Source organism: Hyla sarda, chromosome 3 (genome assembly GCF_029499605.1).
Source record: "Hyla sarda isolate aHylSar1 chromosome 3, aHylSar1.hap1, whole genome shotgun sequence".
Taxonomy (NCBI): domain Eukaryota; kingdom Metazoa; phylum Chordata; class Amphibia; order Anura; family Hylidae; genus Hyla; species Hyla sarda.
Genome location: NC_079191.1, coordinates 3,887,113 through 3,904,347, shown reverse-complemented (window position 1 = coordinate 3,904,347; position 17,235 = coordinate 3,887,113). Strand labels below are relative to the sequence as shown.

Below are 17,235 nucleotides of genomic sequence, written 5' to 3'. Positions count from 1 at the left end.
CTTCTGTCTGTAAAGGAGATGAGAAGCATAACTACCCTCTGGTTTCTGTCAAGCTGCTAGCGGGAAGGCGGTCTCTGCCGTTTCAGCAAGTTTAGCTTAAAAGCCGATTGTTATGGGCTGAAGTCCACCTGGAGACCAGCATTTGGGTTTTCGCTTGTGCCTAGTCACGAGCATGCAGCACCGTTGTCTCTGTGGCGCAATCGGTTAGCGCGTTCGGCTGTTAACCGAAAGGTTGGTGGTTCAAGCCCACCCAGGGACGAGGTCCCCTTTTTGATTTGGTTGCACGTCACAGCTAAAGGTGGTTCTTTGGCGAGCCTTAGATGTGCTCTCAACTGAAAGCTTGGTCTCTGTGCCTGTTTTAAAGTCCCAATGTTGACGGGAGACCTCTCTGGAAAGGGTGTTTCTAGTGTTAAGAGTAGGGGTCAGCGGAAGTGTGTGTGTTTCAGCAGCTTGAAACATCCCAAATGAAAACATACCCCCCAAAAAAATGTCCTTCGAGCCGGAATCGAACCAGCGACCTAAGGATTGCCGATTGTTCTACTACAGTCCTCCGCTCTACCAGCTGAGCTATCGAAGGATTGGCAAAGCTGGGTGTGTGCAACTCTTTGGCTTGGCTAAGAGTGCCATGAGCATTAGCTAAAAAGATGTTTGAAAAAGTCAAAAAGTTTTTGGAGGATGCGGGCATCGATCCCGCTACCTCTCGCATGCTAAGCGAGCGCTCTACCATTTGAGCTAATCCCCCATGTCTGACCCACGCATTTAGCCACGCAATCCACTGATCAATCTCTGTAACTGTTTGAAACTTTTTTTTTTTTTTTTTTTTTTTTTAAGTGTCAAAATATTTTTGACATTAGAAGACTAAGACTGGGATGTTTACAGAGCTTCGCGTGGCTTAATACTTAGGACAAGAAAGTTGTTATGTAGCAGATGAGGCTCTAGAGCCATGGGACCCTTTTGGGAGGAGCATTGTAATGGGAGGAGCATTGTAATGTAAGGAGCTGAAAGGGTGCTTCTAGCTGCAAAATTTTTTACCATGAAAGAGCAAGCATAGGAGACAGGTGACAAAACCTTGAAAGAAATGCGTTGGCCGGGAATCGAACCCGGGTCAACTGCTAGGAAGGCAGCTATGCTTACCACTATACCACCAACGCTTCTGTGACAGCTGTGATGTCGGTGATGTCGGTGATGTCGGTGACGTCTGTGATTCGCATGGCTTAGACTGACTACTTCTGCTATCATGAAGAGCAAAATTCGTTCACAAAGACCTTAAAACACCTCCAAAGAAGAGGAACAATGCGTTGGCCTAGAAACGAACTTGCCTCAATTACAATGGTGGAAACAGTAAAATTGATTGCTTAGCAGAGGATGGTTTCGATCCATCGACCTCTGGGTTATGGGCCCAGCACGCTTCCGCTGCGCCACTCTGCTTCTGTTTGTAAAGGAGATGAGAAGCATAACTACCCTCTGGTTCCTGTCAAGCTGCTAGTGGGAAGGCGGTCTCTGCCGTTTCAGCAAGTTTAGCTTAAAAGCCGATTGTTATGGGCTGAAGTCCACCTGGAGACCAGCATTTGGGTTTTCGCTTGTGCCTAGTCACGAGCATGCAGCACCGTTGTCTCTGTGGCGCAATCGGTTAGCGCGTTCGGCTGTTAACCGAAAGGTTGGTGGTTCAAGCCCACCCAGGGACGAGGTCCCCTTTTTGATTTGGTTGCACGTCACAGCTAAAGGTGGTTCTTTGGCGAGCCTTAGATGTGCTCTCAACTGAAAGCTTGGTCTCTGTGCCTGTTTTAAAGTCCCAATGTTGACGGGAGACCTCTCTGGAAAGGGTGTTTCTAGTGTTAAGAGTAGGGGTCAGCGGAAGTGTGTGTGTTTCAGCAGCTTGAAACATCCCAAATGAAAACATACCCCCCAAAAAAATGTCCTTCGAGCCGGAATCGAACCAGCGACCTAAGGATTGCCGATTGTTCTACTACAGTCCTCCGCTCTACCAGCTGAGCTATCGAAGGATTGGCAAAGCTGGGTGTGTGCAACTCTTTGGCTTGGCTAAGAGTGCCATGAGCATTAGCTAAAAAGATGTTTGAAAAAGTCAAAAAGTTTTTGGAGGATGCGGGCATCGATCCCGCTACCTCTCGCATGCTAAGCGAGCGCTCTACCATTTGAGCTAATCCCCCATGTCTGACCCACGCATTTAGCCACGCAATCCACTGATCAATCTCTGTAACTGTTTGAAACTTTTTTTTTTTTTTTTTTTAAGTGTCAAAATATTTTTGACATTAGAAGACTAAGACTGGGATGTTTACAGAGCTTCGCGTGGCTTAATACTTAGGACAAGAAAGTTGTTATGTAGCAGATGAGGCTCTAGAGCCATGGGACCCTTTTGGGAGGAGCATTGTAATGGGAGGAGCATTGTAATGTAAGGAGCTGAAAGGGTGCTTCTAGCTGCAAAATTTTTTACCATGAAAGAGCAAGCATAGGAGACAGGTGACAAAACCTTGAAAGAAATGCGTTGGCCGGGAATCGAACCCGGGTCAACTGCTTGGAAGGCAGCTATGCTTACCACTATACCACCAACGCTTCTTTGACAGCTGTGATGTCGGTGATGTCGGTGACGTCTGTGATTCGCATGGCTTAGACTGACTACTTCTGCTATCATGAAGAGCAAAATTCGTTCACAAAGACCTTAAAACACCTCCAAAGAAGAGGAACAATGCGTTGGCCTAGAAACGAACTTGCCTCAATTACAATGGTGGAAACAGTGAAATTGATTGCTTAGCAGAGGATGGTTTCGATCCATCGACCTCTGGGTTATGGGCCCAGCACGCTTCCGCTGCGCCACTCTGCTTCTGTCTGTAAAGGAGATGAGAAGCATAACTACCCTCTGGTTCCTGTCAAGCTGCTAGTGGGAAGGCGGTCTCTGCCGTTTCAGCAAGTTTAGCTTAAAAGCCGATTGTTATGGGCTGAAGTCCACCTGGAGACCAGCATTTGGGTTTTCGCTTGTGCCTAGTCACGAGCATGCAGCACCGTTGTCTCTGTGGCGCAATCGGTTAGCGCGTTCGGCTGTTAACCGAAAGGTTGGTGGTTCAAGCCCACCCAGGGACGAGGTCCCCTTTTTGATTTGGTTGCACGTCACAGCTAAAGGTGGTTCTTTGGCGAGCCTTAGATGTGCTCTCAACTGAAAGCTTGGTCTCTGTGCCTGTTTTAAAGTCCCAATGTTGACGGGAGACCTCTCTGGAAAGGGTGTTTCTAGTGTTAAGAGTAGGGGTCAGCGGAAGTGTGTGTGTTTCAGCAGCTTGAAACATCCCAAATGAAAACATACCCCCCAAAAAAATGTCCTTCGAGCCGGAATCGAACCAGCGACCTAAGGATTGCCGATTGTTCTACTACAGTCCTCCGCTCTACCAGCTGAGCTATCGAAGGATTGGCAAAGCTGGGTGTGTGCAACTCTTTGGCTTGGCTAAGAGTGCCATGAGCATTAGCTAAAAAGATGTTTGAAAAAGTCAAAAAGTTTTTGGAGGATGCGGGCATCGATCCCGCTACCTCTCGCATGCTAAGCGAGCGCTCTACCATTTGAGCTAATCCCCCATGTCTGACCCACGCATTTAGCCACGCAATCCACTGATCAATCTCTGTAACTGTTTGAAACTTTTTTTTTTTTTTTTTTTAAGTGTCAAAATATTTTTGACATTAGAAGACTAAGACTGGGATGTTTACAGAGCTTCGCGTGGCTTAATACTTAGGACAAGAAAGTTGTTATGTAGCAGATGAGGCTCTAGAGCCATGGGACCCTTTTGGGAGGAGCATTGTAATGGGAGGAGCATTGTAATGTAAGGAGCTGAAAGGGTGCTTCTAGCTGCAAAATTTTTTACCATGAAAGAGCAAGCATAGGAGACAGGTGACAAAACCTTGAAAGAAATGCGTTGGCCGGGAATCGAACCCGGGTCAACTGCTTGGAAGGCAGCTATGCTTACCACTATACCACCAACGCTTCTTTGACAGCTGTGATGTCGGTGATGTCGGTGACGTCTGTGATTCGCATGGCTTAGACTGACTACTTCTGCTATCATGAAGAGCAAAATTCGTTCACAAAGACCTTAAAACACCTCCAAAGAAGAGGAACAATGCGTTGGCCTAGAAACGAACTTGCCTCAATTACAATGGTGGAAACAGTGAAATTGATTGCTTAGCAGAGGATGGTTTCGATCCATCGACCTCTGGGTTATGGGCCCAGCACGCTTCCGCTGCGCCACTCTGCTTCTGTCTGTAAAGGAGATGAGAAGCATAACTACCCTCTGGTTCCTGTCAAGCTGCTAGTGGGAAGGCGGTCTCTGCCGTTTCAGCAAGTTTAGCTTAAAAGCCGATTGTTATGGGCTGAAGTCCACCTGGAGACCAGCATTTGGGTTTTCGCTTGTGCCTAGTCACGAGCATGCAGCACCGTTGTCTCTGTGGCGCAATCGGTTAGCGCGTTCGGCTGTTAACCGAAAGGTTGGTGGTTCAAGCCCACCCAGGGACGAGGTCCCCTTTTTGATTTGGTTGCACGTCACAGCTAAAGGTGGTTCTTTGGCGAGCCTTAGATGTGCTCTCAACTGAAAGCTTGGTCTCTGTGCCTGTTTTAAAGTCCCAATGTTGACGGGAGACCTCTCTGGAAAGGGTGTTTCTAGTGTTAAGAGTAGGGGTCAGTGGAAGTGTGTGTGTTTCAGCAGCTTGAAACATCCCAAATGAAAACATACCCCCCAAAAAAATGTCCTTCGAGCCGGAATCGAACCAGCGACCTAAGGATTGCCGATTGTTCTACTACAGTCCTCCGCTCTACCAGCTGAGCTATCGAAGGATTGGCAAAGCTGGGTGTGTGCAACTCTTTGGCTTGGCTAAGAGTGCCATGAGCATTAGCTAAAAAGATGTTTGAAAAAGTCAAAAAGTTTTTGGAGGATGCGGGCATCGATCCCGCTACCTCTCGCATGCTAAGCGAGCGCTCTACCATTTGAGCTAATCCCCCATGTCTGACCCACGCATTTAGCCACGCAATCCACTGATCAATCTCTGTAACTGTTTGAAACTTTTTTTTTTTTTTTTTTTAAGTGTCAAAATATTTTTGACATTAGAAGACTAAGACTGGGATGTTTACAGAGCTTCGCGTGGCTTAATACTTAGGACAAGAAAGTTGTTATGTAGCAGATGAGGCTCTAGAGCCATGGGACCCTTTTGGGAGGAGCATTGTAATGGGAGGAGCATTGTAATGTAAGGAGCTGAAAGGGTGCTTCAAGCTGCAAAATTTTTTACCATGAAAGAGCAAGCATAGGAGACAGGTGACAAAACCTTGAAAGAAATGCGTTGGCCGGGAATCGAACCCGGGTCAACTGCTTGGACGGCAGCTATGCTTACCACTATACCACCAACGCTTCTTTGACAGCTGTGATGTCGGTGATGTCGGTGACGTCTGTGATTCGCATGGCTTAGACTGACTACTTCTGCTATCATGAAGAGCAAAATTCGTTCACAAAGACCTTAAAACACCTCCAAAGAAGAGGAACAATGCGTTGGCCTAGAAACGAACTTGCCTCAATTACAATGGTGGAAACAGTGAAATTGATTGCTTAGCAGAGGATGGTTTCGATCCATCGACCTCTGGGTTATGGGCCCAGCACGCTTCCGCTGCGCCACTCTGCTTCTGTCTGTAAAGGAGATGAGAAGCATAACTACCCTCTGGTTCCTGTCAAGCTGCTAGTGGGAAGGCGGTCTCTGCCGTTTCAGCAAGTTTAGCTTAAAAGCCGATTGTTATGGGCTGAAGTCCACCTGGAGACCAGCATTTGGGTTTTCGCTTGTGCCTAGTCACGAGCATGCAGCACCGTTGTCTCTGTGGCGCAATCGGTTAGCGCGTTCGGCTGTTAACCGAAAGGTTGGTGGTTCAAGCCCACCCAGGGACGAGGTCCCCTTTTTGATTTGGTTGCACGTCACAGCTAAAGGTGGTTCTTTGGCGAGCCTTAGATGTGCTCTCAACTGAAAGCTTGGTCTCTGTGCCTGTTTTAAAGTCCCAATGTTGACGGGAGACCTCTCTGGAAAGGGTGTTTCTAGTGTTAAGAGTAGGGGTCAGCGGAAGTGTGTGTGTTTCAGCAGCTTGAAACATCCCAAATGAAAACATACCCCCCAAAAAAATGTCATTCGAGCCGGAATCGAACCAGCGACCTAAGGATTGCCGATTGTTCTACTACAGTCCTCCGCTCTACCAGCTGAGCTATCGAAGGATTGGCAAAGCTGGGTGTGTGCAACTCTTTGGCTTGGCTAAGAGTGCCATGAGCATTAGCTAAAAAGATGTTTGAAAAAGTCAAAAAGTTTTTGGAGGATGCGGGCATCGATCCCGCTACCTCTCGCATGCTAAGCGAGCGCTCTACCATTTGAGCTAATCCCCCATGTCTGACCCACGCATTTAGCCACGCAATCCACTGATCAATCTCTGTAACTGTTTGAAACTTTTTTTTTTTTTTTTTTTTTTTTTTTTTAAGTGTCAAAATATTTTTGACATTAGAAGACTAAGACTGGGATGTTTACAGAGCTTCGCGTGGCTTAATACTTAGGACAAGAAAGTTGTTATGTAGCAGATGAGGCTCTAGAGCCATGGGACCCTTTTGGGAGGAGCATTGTAATGGGAGGAGCATTGTAATGTAAGGAGCTGAAAGGGTGCTTCAAGCTGCAAAATTTTTTACCATGAAAGAGCAAGCATAGGAGACAGGTGACAAAACCTTGAAAGAAATGCGTTGGCCGGGAATCGAACCCGGGTCAACTGCTTGGACGGCAGCTATGCTTACCACTATACCACCAACGCTTCTGTGACAGCTGTGATGTCGGTGATGTCGGTGACGTCTGTGATTCGCATGGCTTAGACTGACTACTTCTGCTATCATGAAGAGCAAAATTCGTTCACAAAGACCATAAAACACCTCCAAAGAAGAGGAACAATGCGTTGGCCTAGAAACGAACTTGCCTCAATTACAATGGTGGAAACAGTAAAATTGATTGCTTAGCAGAGGATGGTTTCGATCCATCGACCTCTGGGTTATGGGCCCAGCACGCTTCCGCTGCACCACTCTGCTTCTGTCTGTAAAGGAGATGAGAAGCATAACTACCCTCTGGTTTCTGTCAAGCTGCTAGCGGGAAGGCGGTCTCTGCCGTTTCAGCAAGTTTAGCTTAAAAGCCGATTGTTATGGGCTGAAGTCCACCTGGAGACCAGCATTTGGATTTTCGCTTGTGCCTAGTCACGAGCATGCAGCACCGTTGTCTCTGTGGCGCAATCGGTTAGCGCGTTCGGCTGTTAACCGAAAGGTTGGTGGTTCAAGCCCACCCAGGGACGAGGTCCCCTTTTTGATTTGGTTGCACGTCACAGCTAAAGGTGGTTCTTTGGCGAGCCTTAGATGTGCTCTCAACTGAAAGCTTGGTCTCTGTGCCTGTTTTAAAGTCCCAATGTTGACGGGAGACCTCTCTGGAAAGGGTGTTTCTAGTGTTAAGAGTAGGGGTCAGCGGAAGTGTGTGTGTTTCAGCAGCTTGAAACATCCCAAATGAAAACATACCCCCCAAAAAAATGTCCTTCGAGCCGGAATCGAACCAGCGACCTAAGGATTGCCGATTGTTCTACTACAGTCCTCCACTCTACCAGCTGAGCTATCGAAGGATTGGCAAAGCTGGGTGTGTGCAACTCTTTGGCTTGGCTAAGAGTGCCATGAGCATTAGCTAAAAAGATGTTTGAAAAAGTCAAAAAGTTTTTGGAGGATGCGGGCATCGATCCCGCTACCTCTCGCATGCTAAGCGAGCGCTCTACCATTTGAGCTAATCCCCCATGTCTGACCCACGCATTTAGCCACGCAATCCACTGATCAATCTCTGTAACTGTTTGAAACTTTTTTTTTTTTTTTTTTTTTTTTAAGTGTCAAAATATTTTTGACATTAGAACACTAAGACTGGGATGTTTACAGAGCTTCGCGTGGCTTAATACTTAGGACAAGAAAGTTGTTATGTAGCAGATGAGGCTCTAGAGCCATGGGACCCTTTTGGGAGGAGCATTGTAATGGGAGGAGCATTGTAATGTAAGGAGCTGAAAGGGTGCTTCTAGCTGCAAAATTTTTTACCATGAAAGAGCAAGCATAGGAGACAGGTGACAAAACCTTGAAAGAAATGCGTTGGCCGGGAATCGAACCCGGGTCAACTGCTTGGAAGGCAGCTATGCTTACCACTATACCACCAACGCTTCTGTGACAGCTGTGATGTCGGTGATGTCGGTGACGTCTGTGATTCGCATGGCTTAGACTGACTACTTCTGCTATCATGAAGAGCAAAATTCGTTCACAAAGACCTTAAAACACCTCCAAAGAAGAGGAACAATGCGTTGGCCTAGAAACGAACTTGCCTCAATTACAATGGTGGAAACAGTAAAATTGATTGCTTAGCAGAGGATGGTTTCGATCCATCGACCTCTGGGTTATGGGCCCAGCACGCTTCCGCTGCGCCACTCTGCTTCTGTCTGTAAAGGAGATGAGAAGCATAACTACCCTCTGGTTTCTGTCAAGCTGCTAGCGGGAAGGCGGTCTCTGCCGTTTCAGCAAGTTTAGCTTAAAAGCCGATTGTTATGGGCTGAAGTCCACCTGGAGACCAGCATTTGGGTTTTCGCTTGTGCCTAGTCACGAGCATGCAGCACCGTTGTCTCTGTGGCGCAATCGGTTAGCGCGTTCGGCTGTTAACCGAAAGGTTGGTGGTTCAAGCCCACCCAGGGACGAGGTCCCCTTTTTGATTTGGTTGCACGTCACAGCTAAAGGTGGTTCTTTGGCGAGCCTTAGATGTGCTCTCAACTGAAAGCTTGGTCTCTGTGCCTGTTTTAAAGTCCCAATGTTGACGGGAGACCTCTCTGGAAAGGGTGTTTCTAGTGTTAAGAGTAGGGGTCAGCGGAAGTGTGTGTGTTTCAGCAGCTTGAAACATCCCAAATGAAAACATACCCCCCAAAAAAATGTCCTTCGAGCCAGAATCGAACCAGCGACCTAAGGATTGCCGATTGTTCTACTACAGTCCTCCGCTCTACCAGCTGAGCTATCGAAGGATTGGCAAAGCTGGGTGTGTGCAACTCTTTGGCTTGGCTAAGAGTGCCATGAGCATTAGCTAAAAAGATGTTTGAAAAAGTCAAAAAGTTTTTGGAGGATGCGGGCATCGATCCCGCTACCTCTCGCATGCTAAGCGAGCGCTCTACCATTTGAGCTAATCCCCCATGTCTGACCCACGCATTTAGCCACGCAATCCACTGATCAATCTCTGTAACTGTTTGAAACTTTTTTTTTTTTTTTTTTTAAGTGTCAAAATATTTTTGACATTAGAAGACTAAGACTGGGATGTTTACAGAGCTTCGCGTGGCTTAATACTTAGGACAAGAAAGTTGTTATGTAGCAGATGAGGCTCTAGAGCCATGGGACCCTTTTGGGAGGAGCATTGTAATGGGAGGAGCATTGTAATGTAAGGAGCTGAAAGGGTGCTTCTAGCTGCAAAATTTTTTACCATGAAAGAGCAAGCATAGGAGACAGGTGACAAAACCTTGAAAGAAATGCGTTGGCCGGGAATCGAACCCGGGTCAACTGCTTGGAAGGCAGCTATGCTTACCACTATACCACCAACGCTTCTGTGACAGCTGTGATGTCGGTGATGTCGGTGACGTCTGTGATTCGCATGGCTTAGACTGACTACTTCTGCTATCATGAAGAGCAAAATTCGTTCACAAAGACCTTAAAACACCTCCAAAGAAGAGGAACAATGCGTTGGCCTAGAAACGAACTTGCCTCAATTACAATGGTGGAAACAGTAAAATTGATTGCTTAGCAGAGGATGGTTTCGATCCATCGACCTCTGGGTTATGGGCCCAGCATGCTTCCGCTGCGCCACTCTGCTTCTGTCTGTAAAGGAGATGAGAAGCATAACTACCCTCTGGTTTCTGTCAAGCTGCTAGCGGGAAGGCGGTCTCTGCCGTTTCAGCAAGTTTAGCTTAAAAGCCGATTGTTATGGGCTGAAGTCCACCTGGAGACCAGCATTTGGGTTTTCGCTTGTGCCTAGTCACGAGCATGCAGCACCGTTGTCTCTGTGGCGCAATCGGTTAGCGCGTTCGGCTGTTAACCGAAAGGTTGGTGGTTCAAGCCCACCCAGGGACGAGGTCCCCTTTTTGATTTGGTTGCACGTCACAGCTAAAGGTGGTTCTTTGGCGAGCCTTAGATGTGCTCTCAACTGAAAGCTTGGTCTCTGTGCCTGTTTTAAAGTCCCAATGTTGACGGGAGACCTCTCTGGAAAGGGTGTTTCTAGTGTTAAGAGTAGGGGTCAGCGGAAGTGTGTGTGTTTCAGCAGCTTGAAACATCCCAAATGAAAACATACCCCCCAAAAAAATGTCCTTCAAGCCAGAATCGAACCAGCGACCTAAGGATTGCCGATTGTTCTACTACAGTCCTCCGCTCTACCAGCTGAGCTATCGAAGGATTGGCAAAGCTGGGTGTGTGCAACTCTTTGGCTTGGCTAAGAGTGCCATGAGCATTAGCTAAAAAGATGTTTGAAAAAGTCAAAAAGTTTTTGGAGGATGCAGGCATCGATCCCGCTACCTCTCGCATGCTAAGCGAGCGCTCTACCATTTGAGCTAATCCCCCATGTCTGACCCACGCATTTAGCCACGCAATCCACTGATCAATCTCTGTAACTGTTTGAAACTTTTTTTTTTTTTTTTTTTTAAGTGTCAAAATATTTTTGACATTAGAAGACTAAGACTGGGATGTTTACAGAGCTTCGCGTGGCTTAATACTTAGGACAAGAAAGTTGTTATGTAGCAGATGAGGCTCTAGAGCCATGGGACCCTTTTGGGAGGAGCATTGTAATGGGAGGAGCATTGTAATGTAAGGAGCTGAAAGGGTGCTTCTAGCTGCAAAATTTTTTACCATGAAAGAGCAAGCATAGGAGACAGGTGACAAAACCTTGAAAGAAATGCGTTGGCCGGGAATCGAACCCGGGTCAACTGCTAGGAAGGCAGCTATGCTTACCACTATACCACCAACGCTTCTGTGACAGCTGTGATGTTGGTGATGTCGGTGACGTCTGTGATTCGCATGGCTTAGACTGACTACTTCTGCTATCATGAAGAGCAAAATTCGTTCACAAAGACCTTAAAACACCTCCAAAGAAGAGGAACAATGCGTTGGCCTAGAAACGAACTTGCCTCAATTACAATGGTGGAAACAGTGAAATTGATTGCTTAGCAGAGGATGGTTTCGATCCATCGACCTCTGGGTTATGGGCCCAGCACGCTTCCGCTGCGCCACTCTGCTTCTGTCTGTAAAGGAGATGAGAAGCATAACTACCCTCTGGTTCCTGTCAAGCTGCTAGTGGGAAGGCGGTCTCTGCCGTTTCAGCAAGTTTAGCTTAAAAGCCGATTGTTATGGGCTGAAGTCCACCTGGAGACCAGCATTTGGGTTTTCGCTTGTGCCTAGTCACGAGCATGCAGCACCGTTGTCTCTGTGGCGCAATTGGTTAGCGCGTTCGGCTGTTAACCGAAAGGTTGGTGGTTCAAGCCCACCCAGGGACGAGGTCCCCTTTTTGATTTGGTTGCACGTCACAGCTAAAGGTGGTTCTTTGGCGAGCCTTAGATGTGCTCTCAACTGAAAGCTTGGTCTCTGTGCCTGTTGTAAAGTCCCAATGTTGACGGGAGACCTCTCTGGAAAGGGTGTTTCTAGTGTTAAGAGTAGGGGTCAGCGGAAGTGTGTGTGTTTCAGCAGCTTGAAACATCCCAAATGAAAACATACCCCCCAAAAAAATGTCCTTCGAGCCAGAATCGAACCAGCGACCTAAGGATTGCCGATTGTTCTACTACAGTCCTCCGCTCTACCAGCTGAGCTATCGAAGGATTGGCAAAGCTGGGTGTGTGCAACTCTTTGGCTTGGCTAAGAGTGCCATGAGCATTAGCTAAAAAGATGTTTGAAAAAGTCAAAAAGTTTTTGGAGGATGCGGGCATCGATCCCGCTACCTCTCGCATGCTAAGCGAGCGCTCTACCATTTGAGCTAATCCCCCATGTCTGACCCACGCATTTAGCCACGCAATCCACTGATCAATCTCTGTAACTGTTTGAAACTTTTTTTTTTTTTTTTTTTAAGTGTCAAAATATTTTTGACATTAGAAGACTAAGACTGGGATGTTTACAGAGCTTCGCGTGGCTTAATACTTAGGACAAGAAAGTTGTTATGTAGCAGATGAGGCTCTAGAGCCATGGGACCCTTTTGGGAGGAGCATTGTAATGGGAGGAGCATTGTAATGTAAGGAGCTGAAAGGGTGCTTCTAGCTGCAAAATTTTTTACCATGAAAGAGCAAGCATAGGAGACAGGTGACAAAACCTTGAAAGAAATGCGTTGGCCGGGAATCGAACCCGGGTCAACTGCTTGGAAGGCAGCTATGCTCACCACTATACCACCAACGCTTCTGTGACAGCTGTGATGTCGGTGATGTCGGTGACGTCTGTGATTCGCATGGCTTAGACTGACTACTTCTGCTATCATGAAGAGCAAAATTCGTTCACAAAGACCTTAAAACACCTCCAAAGAAGAGGAACAATGCGTTGGCCTAGAAACGAACTTGCCTCAATTACAATAGTGGAAACAGTGAAATTGATTGCTTAGCAGAGGATGGTTTCGATCCATCGACCTCTGGGTTATGGGCCCAGCACGCTTCCGCTGTGCCACTCTGCTTCTGTCTGTAAAGGAGATGAGAAGCATAACTACCCTCTGGTTTCTGTCAAGCTGCTAGCGGGAAGGCGGTCTCTGCCGTTTCAGCAAGTTTAGCTTAAAAGCCGATTGTTATGGGCTGAAGTCCACCTGGAGACCAGCATTTGGGTTTTCGCTTGTGCCTAGTCACGAGCATGCAGCACCGTTGTCTCTGTGGCGCAATCGGTTAGCGCGTTCGGCTGTTAACCGAAAGGTTGGTGGTTCAAGCCCACCCAGGGACGAGGTCCCCTTTTTGATTTGGTTGCACGTCACAGCTAAAGGTGGTTCTTTGGCGAGCCTTAGATGTGCTCTCAACTGAAAGCTTGGTCTCTGTGCCTGTTTTAAAGTCCCAATGTTGACGGGAGACCTCTCTGGAAAGGGTGTTTCTAGTGTTAAGAGTAGGGGTCAGCGGAAGTGTGTGTGTTTCAGCAGCTTGAAACATCCCAAATGAAAACATACCCCCCAAAAAAATGTCCTTCGAGCCGGAATCGAACCAGCGACCTAAGGATTGCCGATTGTTCTACTACAGTCCTCCGCTCTACCAGCTGAGCTATCGAAGGATTGGCAAAGCTGGGTGTGTGCAACTCTTTGGCTTGGCTAAGAGTGCCATGAGCATTAGCTAAAAAGATGTTTGAAAAAGTCAAAAAGTTTTTGGAGGATGCGGGCATCGATCCCGCTACCTCTCGCATGCTAAGCGAGCGCTCTACCATTTGAGCTAATCCCCCATGTCTGACCCACGCATTTAGCCATGCAATCCACTGATCAATCTCTGTAACTGTTTGAAACTTTTTTTTTTTTTTTTTTTAAGTGTCAAAATATTTTTGACATTAGAAGACTAAGACTGGGATGTTTACAGAGCTTCGCGTGGCTTAATACTTAGGACAAGAAAGTTGTTATGTAGCAGATGAGGCTCTAGAGCCATGGGACCCTTTTGGGAGGAGCATTGTAATGGGAGGAGCATTGTAATGTAAGGAGCTGAAAGGGTGCTTCTAGCTGCAAAATTTTTTACCATGAAAGAGCAAGCATAGGAGACAGGTGACAAAACCTTGAAAGAAATGCGTTGGCCGGGAATCGAACCCGGGTCAACTGCTTGGAAGGCAGCTATGCTTACCACTATACCACCAACGCTTCTTTGACAGCTGTGATGTCGGTGATGTCGGTGACGTCTGTGATTCGCATGGCTTAGACTGACTACTTCTGCTATCATGAAGAGCAAAATTCGTTCACAAAGACCTTAAAACACCTCCAAAGAAGAGGAACAATGCGTTGGCCTAGAAACGAACTTGCCTCAATTACAATGGTGGAAACAGTGAAATTGATTGTTTAGCAGAGGATGGTTTCGATCCATCGACCTCTGGGTTATGGGCCCAGCACGCTTCCGCTGTGCCACTCTGCTTCTGTCTGTAAAGGAGATGAGAAGCATAACTACCCTCTGGTTCCTGTCAAGCTGCTAGTGGGAAGGCGGTCTCTGCCGTTTCAGCAAGTTTAGCTTAAAAGCCGATTGTTATGGGCTGAAGTCCACCTGGAGACCAGCATTTGGGTTTTCGCTTGTGCCTAGTCACGAGCATGCAGCACCGTTGTCTCTGTGGCGCAATCGGTTAGCGCGTTCGGCTGTTAACCGAAAGGTTGGTGGTTCAAGCCCACCCAGGGACGAGGTCCCCTTTTTGATTTGGTTGCACGTCACAGCTAAAGGTGGTTCTTTGGCGAGCCTTAGATGTGCTCTCAACTGAAAGCTTGGTCTCTGTGCCTGTTTTAAAGTCCCAATGTTGACGGGAGACCTCTCTGGAAAGGGTGTTTCTAGTGTTAAGAGTAGGGGTCAGCGGAAGTGTGTGTGTTTCAGCAGCTTGAAACATCCCAAATGAAAACATACCCCCCAAAAAAATGTCCTTCGAGCCGGAATCGAACCAGCGACCTAAGGATTGCCGATTGTTCTACTACAGTCCTCCGCTCTACCAGCTGAGCTATCGAAGGATTGGCAAAGCTGGGTGTGTGCAACTCTTTGGCTTGGCTAAGAGTGCCATGAGCATTAGCTAAAAAGATGTTTGAAAAAGTCAAAAAGTTTTTGGAGGATGCGGGCATCGATCCCGCTACCTCTCGCATGCTAAGCGAGCGCTCTACCATTTGAGCTAATCCCCCATGTCTGACCCACGCATTTAGCCACGCAATCCACTGATCAATCTCTGTAACTGTTTGAAACTTTTTTTTTTTTTTTTTTTTTTTTTAAGTGTCAAAATATTTTTGACATTAGAACACTAAGACTGGGATGTTTACAGAGCTTCGCGTGGCTTAATACTTAGGACAAGAAAGTTGTTATGTAGCAGATGAGGCTCTAGAGCCATGGGACCCTTTTGGGAGGAGCATTGTAATGGGAGGAGCATTGTAATGTAAGGAGCTGAAAGGGTGCTTCTAGCTGCAAAATTTTTTACCATGAAAGAGCAAGCATAGGAGACAGGTGACAAAACCTTGAAAGAAATGCGTTGGCCGGGAATCGAACCCGGGTCAACTGCTAGGAAGGCAGCTATGCTTACCACTATACCACCAACGCTTCTGTGACAGCTGTGATGTCGGTGATGTCGGTGACGTCTGTGATTCGCATGGCTTAGACTGACTACTTCTGCTATCATGAAGAGCAAAATTCGTTCACAAAGACCTTAAAACACCTCCAAAGAAGAGGAACAATGCGTTGGCCTAGAAACGAACTTGCCTCAATTACAATGGTGGAAACAGTAAAATTGATTGCTTAGCAGAGGATGGTTTCGATCCATCGACCTCTGGGTTATGGGCCCAGCACGCTTCCGCTGCGCCACTCTGCTTCTGTTTGTAAAGGAGATGAGAAGCATAACTACCCTCTGGTTCCTGTCAAGCTGCTAGTGGGAAGGCGGTCTCTGCCGTTTCAGCAAGTTTAGCTTAAAAGCCGATTGTTATGGGCTGAAGTCCACCTGGAGACCAGCATTTGGGTTTTCGCTTGTGCCTAGTCACGAGCATGCAGCACCGTTGTCTCTGTGGCGCAATCGGTTAGCGCGTTCGGCTGTTAACCGAAAGGTTGGTGGTTCAAGCCCACCCAGGGACGAGGTCCCCTTTTTGATTTGGTTGCACGTCACAGCTAAAGGTGGTTCTTTGGCGAGCCTTAGATGTGCTCTCAACTGAAAGCTTGGTCTCTGTGCCTGTTTTAAAGTCCCAATGTTGACGGGAGACCTCTCTGGAAAGGGTGTTTCTAGTGTTAAGAGTAGGGGTCAGCGGAAGTGTGTGTGTTTCAGCAGCTTGAAACATCCCAAATGAAAACATACCCCCCAAAAAAATGTCCTTCGAGCCGGAATCGAACCAGCGACCTAAGGATTGCCGATTGTTCTACTACAGTCCTCCGCTCTACCAGCTGAGCTATCGAAGGATTGGCAAAGCTGGGTGTGTGCAACTCTTTGGCTTGGCTAAGAGTGCCATGAGCATTAGCTAAAAAGATGTTTGAAAAAGTCAAAAAGTTTTTGGAGGATGCGGGCATCGATCCCGCTACCTCTCGCATGCTAAGCGAGCGCTCTACCATTTGAGCTAATCCCCCATGTCTGACCCACGCATTTAGCCACGCAATCCACTGATCAATCTCTGTCTCTGTTTGAAACTTTTTTTTTTTTTTTTTTTTTTTTAAGTGTCAAAATATTTTTGACATTAGAAGACTAAGACTGGGATGTTTACAGAGCTTCGCGTGGCTTAATACTTAGGACAAGAAAGTTGTTATGTAGCAGATGAGGCTCTAGAGCCATGGGACCCTTTTGGGAGGAGCATTGTAATGGGAGGAGCATTGTAATGTAAGGAGCTGAAAGGGTGCTTCTAGCTGCAAAATTTTTTACCATGAAAGAGCAAGCATAGGAGACAGGTGACAAAACCTTGAAAGAAATGCGTTGGCCGGGAATCGAACCCGGGTCAACTGCTTGGAAGGCAGCTATGCTCACCACTATACCACCAACGCTTCTGTGACAGCTGTGATGTCGGTGATGTCGGTGACGTCTGTGATTCGCATGGCTTAGACTGACTACTTCTGCTATCATGAAGAGCAAAATTCGTTCACAAAGACCTTAAAACACCTCCAAAGAAGAGGAACAATGCGTTGGCCTAGAAACGAACTTGCCTCAATTACAATGGTGGAAACAGTAAAATTGATTGCTTAGCAGAGGATGGTTTCGATCCATCGACCTCTGGGTTATGGGCCCAGCACGCTTCCGCTGCGCCACTCTGCTTCTGTCTGTAAAGGAGATGAGAAGCATAACTACCCTCTGGTTCCTGTCAAGCTGCTAGTGGGAAGGCGGTCTCTGCCGTTTCAGCAAGTTTAGCTTAAAAGCCGATTGTTATGGGCTGAAGTCCACCTGGAGACCAGCATTTGGGTTTTCGCTTGTGCCTAGTCACGAGCATGCAGCACCGTTGTCTCTGTGGCGCAATCGGTTAGCGCGTTCGGCTGTTAACCGAAAGGTTGGTGGTTCAAGCCCACCCAGGGACGAG

The 17,235-nt window shown here is 47.2% G+C and overlaps 44 non-coding genes across 44 annotated transcripts; 13 read left to right on the top strand and 31 right to left on the bottom strand.

Moving 5' to 3' along the window:
- Positions 1-185: 185 nt before the first annotated feature.
- Positions 186-259, top strand: TRNAN-GUU (transfer RNA asparagine (anticodon GUU)). Its single transcript has one exon. It is a non-coding gene; the product is annotated as a tRNA-Asn (tRNA).
- A 231-nt stretch (positions 260-490) lies between these two features.
- TRNAY-GUA (transfer RNA tyrosine (anticodon GUA)) lies at positions 491-577 on the bottom strand. The gene is given in 2 exon segments: positions 491-526; positions 541-577. It is a non-coding gene; the product is annotated as a tRNA-Tyr (tRNA).
- A 92-nt stretch (positions 578-669) lies between these two features.
- On the bottom strand, positions 670-742 carry TRNAA-AGC (transfer RNA alanine (anticodon AGC)). Its single transcript has one exon. It is a non-coding gene; the product is annotated as a tRNA-Ala (tRNA).
- Positions 743-1,079: 337 nt separating this feature from the next.
- TRNAG-UCC (transfer RNA glycine (anticodon UCC)) lies at positions 1,080-1,151 on the bottom strand. Its single transcript has one exon. It is a non-coding gene; the product is annotated as a tRNA-Gly (tRNA).
- Positions 1,152-1,611: 460 nt separating this feature from the next.
- Positions 1,612-1,685, top strand: TRNAN-GUU (transfer RNA asparagine (anticodon GUU)). The gene has a single exon. It is a non-coding gene; the product is annotated as a tRNA-Asn (tRNA).
- Positions 1,686-1,916: 231 nt separating this feature from the next.
- TRNAY-GUA (transfer RNA tyrosine (anticodon GUA)) lies at positions 1,917-2,003 on the bottom strand. The gene is given in 2 exon segments: positions 1,917-1,952; positions 1,967-2,003. It is a non-coding gene; the product is annotated as a tRNA-Tyr (tRNA).
- Positions 2,004-2,095: 92 nt separating this feature from the next.
- TRNAA-AGC (transfer RNA alanine (anticodon AGC)) lies at positions 2,096-2,168 on the bottom strand. The gene has a single exon. It is a non-coding gene; the product is annotated as a tRNA-Ala (tRNA).
- A 331-nt stretch (positions 2,169-2,499) lies between these two features.
- TRNAG-UCC (transfer RNA glycine (anticodon UCC)) lies at positions 2,500-2,571 on the bottom strand. The gene has a single exon. It is a non-coding gene; the product is annotated as a tRNA-Gly (tRNA).
- A 451-nt stretch (positions 2,572-3,022) lies between these two features.
- TRNAN-GUU (transfer RNA asparagine (anticodon GUU)) lies at positions 3,023-3,096 on the top strand. Its single transcript has one exon. It is a non-coding gene; the product is annotated as a tRNA-Asn (tRNA).
- A 231-nt stretch (positions 3,097-3,327) lies between these two features.
- TRNAY-GUA (transfer RNA tyrosine (anticodon GUA)) lies at positions 3,328-3,414 on the bottom strand. The gene is given in 2 exon segments: positions 3,328-3,363; positions 3,378-3,414. It is a non-coding gene; the product is annotated as a tRNA-Tyr (tRNA).
- Positions 3,415-3,506: 92 nt separating this feature from the next.
- On the bottom strand, positions 3,507-3,579 carry TRNAA-AGC (transfer RNA alanine (anticodon AGC)). Its single transcript has one exon. It is a non-coding gene; the product is annotated as a tRNA-Ala (tRNA).
- Positions 3,580-3,910: 331 nt separating this feature from the next.
- On the bottom strand, positions 3,911-3,982 carry TRNAG-UCC (transfer RNA glycine (anticodon UCC)). The gene has a single exon. It is a non-coding gene; the product is annotated as a tRNA-Gly (tRNA).
- A 451-nt stretch (positions 3,983-4,433) lies between these two features.
- Positions 4,434-4,507, top strand: TRNAN-GUU (transfer RNA asparagine (anticodon GUU)). Its single transcript has one exon. It is a non-coding gene; the product is annotated as a tRNA-Asn (tRNA).
- Positions 4,508-4,738: 231 nt separating this feature from the next.
- Positions 4,739-4,825, bottom strand: TRNAY-GUA (transfer RNA tyrosine (anticodon GUA)). The gene is given in 2 exon segments: positions 4,739-4,774; positions 4,789-4,825. It is a non-coding gene; the product is annotated as a tRNA-Tyr (tRNA).
- A 92-nt stretch (positions 4,826-4,917) lies between these two features.
- On the bottom strand, positions 4,918-4,990 carry TRNAA-AGC (transfer RNA alanine (anticodon AGC)). The gene has a single exon. It is a non-coding gene; the product is annotated as a tRNA-Ala (tRNA).
- An 854-nt stretch (positions 4,991-5,844) lies between these two features.
- TRNAN-GUU (transfer RNA asparagine (anticodon GUU)) lies at positions 5,845-5,918 on the top strand. The gene has a single exon. It is a non-coding gene; the product is annotated as a tRNA-Asn (tRNA).
- Positions 5,919-6,328: 410 nt separating this feature from the next.
- Positions 6,329-6,401, bottom strand: TRNAA-AGC (transfer RNA alanine (anticodon AGC)). Its single transcript has one exon. It is a non-coding gene; the product is annotated as a tRNA-Ala (tRNA).
- Positions 6,402-7,265: 864 nt separating this feature from the next.
- Positions 7,266-7,339, top strand: TRNAN-GUU (transfer RNA asparagine (anticodon GUU)). Its single transcript has one exon. It is a non-coding gene; the product is annotated as a tRNA-Asn (tRNA).
- Positions 7,340-7,570: 231 nt separating this feature from the next.
- Positions 7,571-7,657, bottom strand: TRNAY-GUA (transfer RNA tyrosine (anticodon GUA)). Its single transcript is given in 2 exon segments — positions 7,571-7,606; positions 7,621-7,657. It is a non-coding gene; the product is annotated as a tRNA-Tyr (tRNA).
- A 92-nt stretch (positions 7,658-7,749) lies between these two features.
- On the bottom strand, positions 7,750-7,822 carry TRNAA-AGC (transfer RNA alanine (anticodon AGC)). The gene has a single exon. It is a non-coding gene; the product is annotated as a tRNA-Ala (tRNA).
- A 336-nt stretch (positions 7,823-8,158) lies between these two features.
- Positions 8,159-8,230, bottom strand: TRNAG-UCC (transfer RNA glycine (anticodon UCC)). The gene has a single exon. It is a non-coding gene; the product is annotated as a tRNA-Gly (tRNA).
- A 451-nt stretch (positions 8,231-8,681) lies between these two features.
- Positions 8,682-8,755, top strand: TRNAN-GUU (transfer RNA asparagine (anticodon GUU)). The gene has a single exon. It is a non-coding gene; the product is annotated as a tRNA-Asn (tRNA).
- A 231-nt stretch (positions 8,756-8,986) lies between these two features.
- TRNAY-GUA (transfer RNA tyrosine (anticodon GUA)) lies at positions 8,987-9,073 on the bottom strand. The gene is given in 2 exon segments: positions 8,987-9,022; positions 9,037-9,073. It is a non-coding gene; the product is annotated as a tRNA-Tyr (tRNA).
- Positions 9,074-9,165: 92 nt separating this feature from the next.
- TRNAA-AGC (transfer RNA alanine (anticodon AGC)) lies at positions 9,166-9,238 on the bottom strand. The gene has a single exon. It is a non-coding gene; the product is annotated as a tRNA-Ala (tRNA).
- Positions 9,239-9,569: 331 nt separating this feature from the next.
- On the bottom strand, positions 9,570-9,641 carry TRNAG-UCC (transfer RNA glycine (anticodon UCC)). The gene has a single exon. It is a non-coding gene; the product is annotated as a tRNA-Gly (tRNA).
- Positions 9,642-10,092: 451 nt separating this feature from the next.
- Positions 10,093-10,166, top strand: TRNAN-GUU (transfer RNA asparagine (anticodon GUU)). Its single transcript has one exon. It is a non-coding gene; the product is annotated as a tRNA-Asn (tRNA).
- An 815-nt stretch (positions 10,167-10,981) lies between these two features.
- Positions 10,982-11,053, bottom strand: TRNAG-UCC (transfer RNA glycine (anticodon UCC)). The gene has a single exon. It is a non-coding gene; the product is annotated as a tRNA-Gly (tRNA).
- A 451-nt stretch (positions 11,054-11,504) lies between these two features.
- TRNAN-GUU (transfer RNA asparagine (anticodon GUU)) lies at positions 11,505-11,578 on the top strand. Its single transcript has one exon. It is a non-coding gene; the product is annotated as a tRNA-Asn (tRNA).
- Positions 11,579-11,809: 231 nt separating this feature from the next.
- Positions 11,810-11,896, bottom strand: TRNAY-GUA (transfer RNA tyrosine (anticodon GUA)). Its single transcript is given in 2 exon segments — positions 11,810-11,845; positions 11,860-11,896. It is a non-coding gene; the product is annotated as a tRNA-Tyr (tRNA).
- A 92-nt stretch (positions 11,897-11,988) lies between these two features.
- TRNAA-AGC (transfer RNA alanine (anticodon AGC)) lies at positions 11,989-12,061 on the bottom strand. The gene has a single exon. It is a non-coding gene; the product is annotated as a tRNA-Ala (tRNA).
- Positions 12,062-12,392: 331 nt separating this feature from the next.
- TRNAG-UCC (transfer RNA glycine (anticodon UCC)) lies at positions 12,393-12,464 on the bottom strand. Its single transcript has one exon. It is a non-coding gene; the product is annotated as a tRNA-Gly (tRNA).
- Positions 12,465-12,915: 451 nt separating this feature from the next.
- Positions 12,916-12,989, top strand: TRNAN-GUU (transfer RNA asparagine (anticodon GUU)). The gene has a single exon. It is a non-coding gene; the product is annotated as a tRNA-Asn (tRNA).
- Positions 12,990-13,220: 231 nt separating this feature from the next.
- On the bottom strand, positions 13,221-13,307 carry TRNAY-GUA (transfer RNA tyrosine (anticodon GUA)). The gene is given in 2 exon segments: positions 13,221-13,256; positions 13,271-13,307. It is a non-coding gene; the product is annotated as a tRNA-Tyr (tRNA).
- Positions 13,308-13,399: 92 nt separating this feature from the next.
- Positions 13,400-13,472, bottom strand: TRNAA-AGC (transfer RNA alanine (anticodon AGC)). Its single transcript has one exon. It is a non-coding gene; the product is annotated as a tRNA-Ala (tRNA).
- A 331-nt stretch (positions 13,473-13,803) lies between these two features.
- Positions 13,804-13,875, bottom strand: TRNAG-UCC (transfer RNA glycine (anticodon UCC)). The gene has a single exon. It is a non-coding gene; the product is annotated as a tRNA-Gly (tRNA).
- Positions 13,876-14,326: 451 nt separating this feature from the next.
- TRNAN-GUU (transfer RNA asparagine (anticodon GUU)) lies at positions 14,327-14,400 on the top strand. The gene has a single exon. It is a non-coding gene; the product is annotated as a tRNA-Asn (tRNA).
- A 231-nt stretch (positions 14,401-14,631) lies between these two features.
- On the bottom strand, positions 14,632-14,718 carry TRNAY-GUA (transfer RNA tyrosine (anticodon GUA)). Its single transcript is given in 2 exon segments — positions 14,632-14,667; positions 14,682-14,718. It is a non-coding gene; the product is annotated as a tRNA-Tyr (tRNA).
- A 92-nt stretch (positions 14,719-14,810) lies between these two features.
- Positions 14,811-14,883, bottom strand: TRNAA-AGC (transfer RNA alanine (anticodon AGC)). Its single transcript has one exon. It is a non-coding gene; the product is annotated as a tRNA-Ala (tRNA).
- A 337-nt stretch (positions 14,884-15,220) lies between these two features.
- TRNAG-UCC (transfer RNA glycine (anticodon UCC)) lies at positions 15,221-15,292 on the bottom strand. Its single transcript has one exon. It is a non-coding gene; the product is annotated as a tRNA-Gly (tRNA).
- Positions 15,293-15,743: 451 nt separating this feature from the next.
- Positions 15,744-15,817, top strand: TRNAN-GUU (transfer RNA asparagine (anticodon GUU)). The gene has a single exon. It is a non-coding gene; the product is annotated as a tRNA-Asn (tRNA).
- Positions 15,818-16,048: 231 nt separating this feature from the next.
- Positions 16,049-16,135, bottom strand: TRNAY-GUA (transfer RNA tyrosine (anticodon GUA)). The gene is given in 2 exon segments: positions 16,049-16,084; positions 16,099-16,135. It is a non-coding gene; the product is annotated as a tRNA-Tyr (tRNA).
- A 92-nt stretch (positions 16,136-16,227) lies between these two features.
- TRNAA-AGC (transfer RNA alanine (anticodon AGC)) lies at positions 16,228-16,300 on the bottom strand. Its single transcript has one exon. It is a non-coding gene; the product is annotated as a tRNA-Ala (tRNA).
- A 336-nt stretch (positions 16,301-16,636) lies between these two features.
- On the bottom strand, positions 16,637-16,708 carry TRNAG-UCC (transfer RNA glycine (anticodon UCC)). Its single transcript has one exon. It is a non-coding gene; the product is annotated as a tRNA-Gly (tRNA).
- A 451-nt stretch (positions 16,709-17,159) lies between these two features.
- TRNAN-GUU (transfer RNA asparagine (anticodon GUU)) lies at positions 17,160-17,233 on the top strand. Its single transcript has one exon. It is a non-coding gene; the product is annotated as a tRNA-Asn (tRNA).
- Positions 17,234-17,235: the final 2 nt, after the last annotated feature.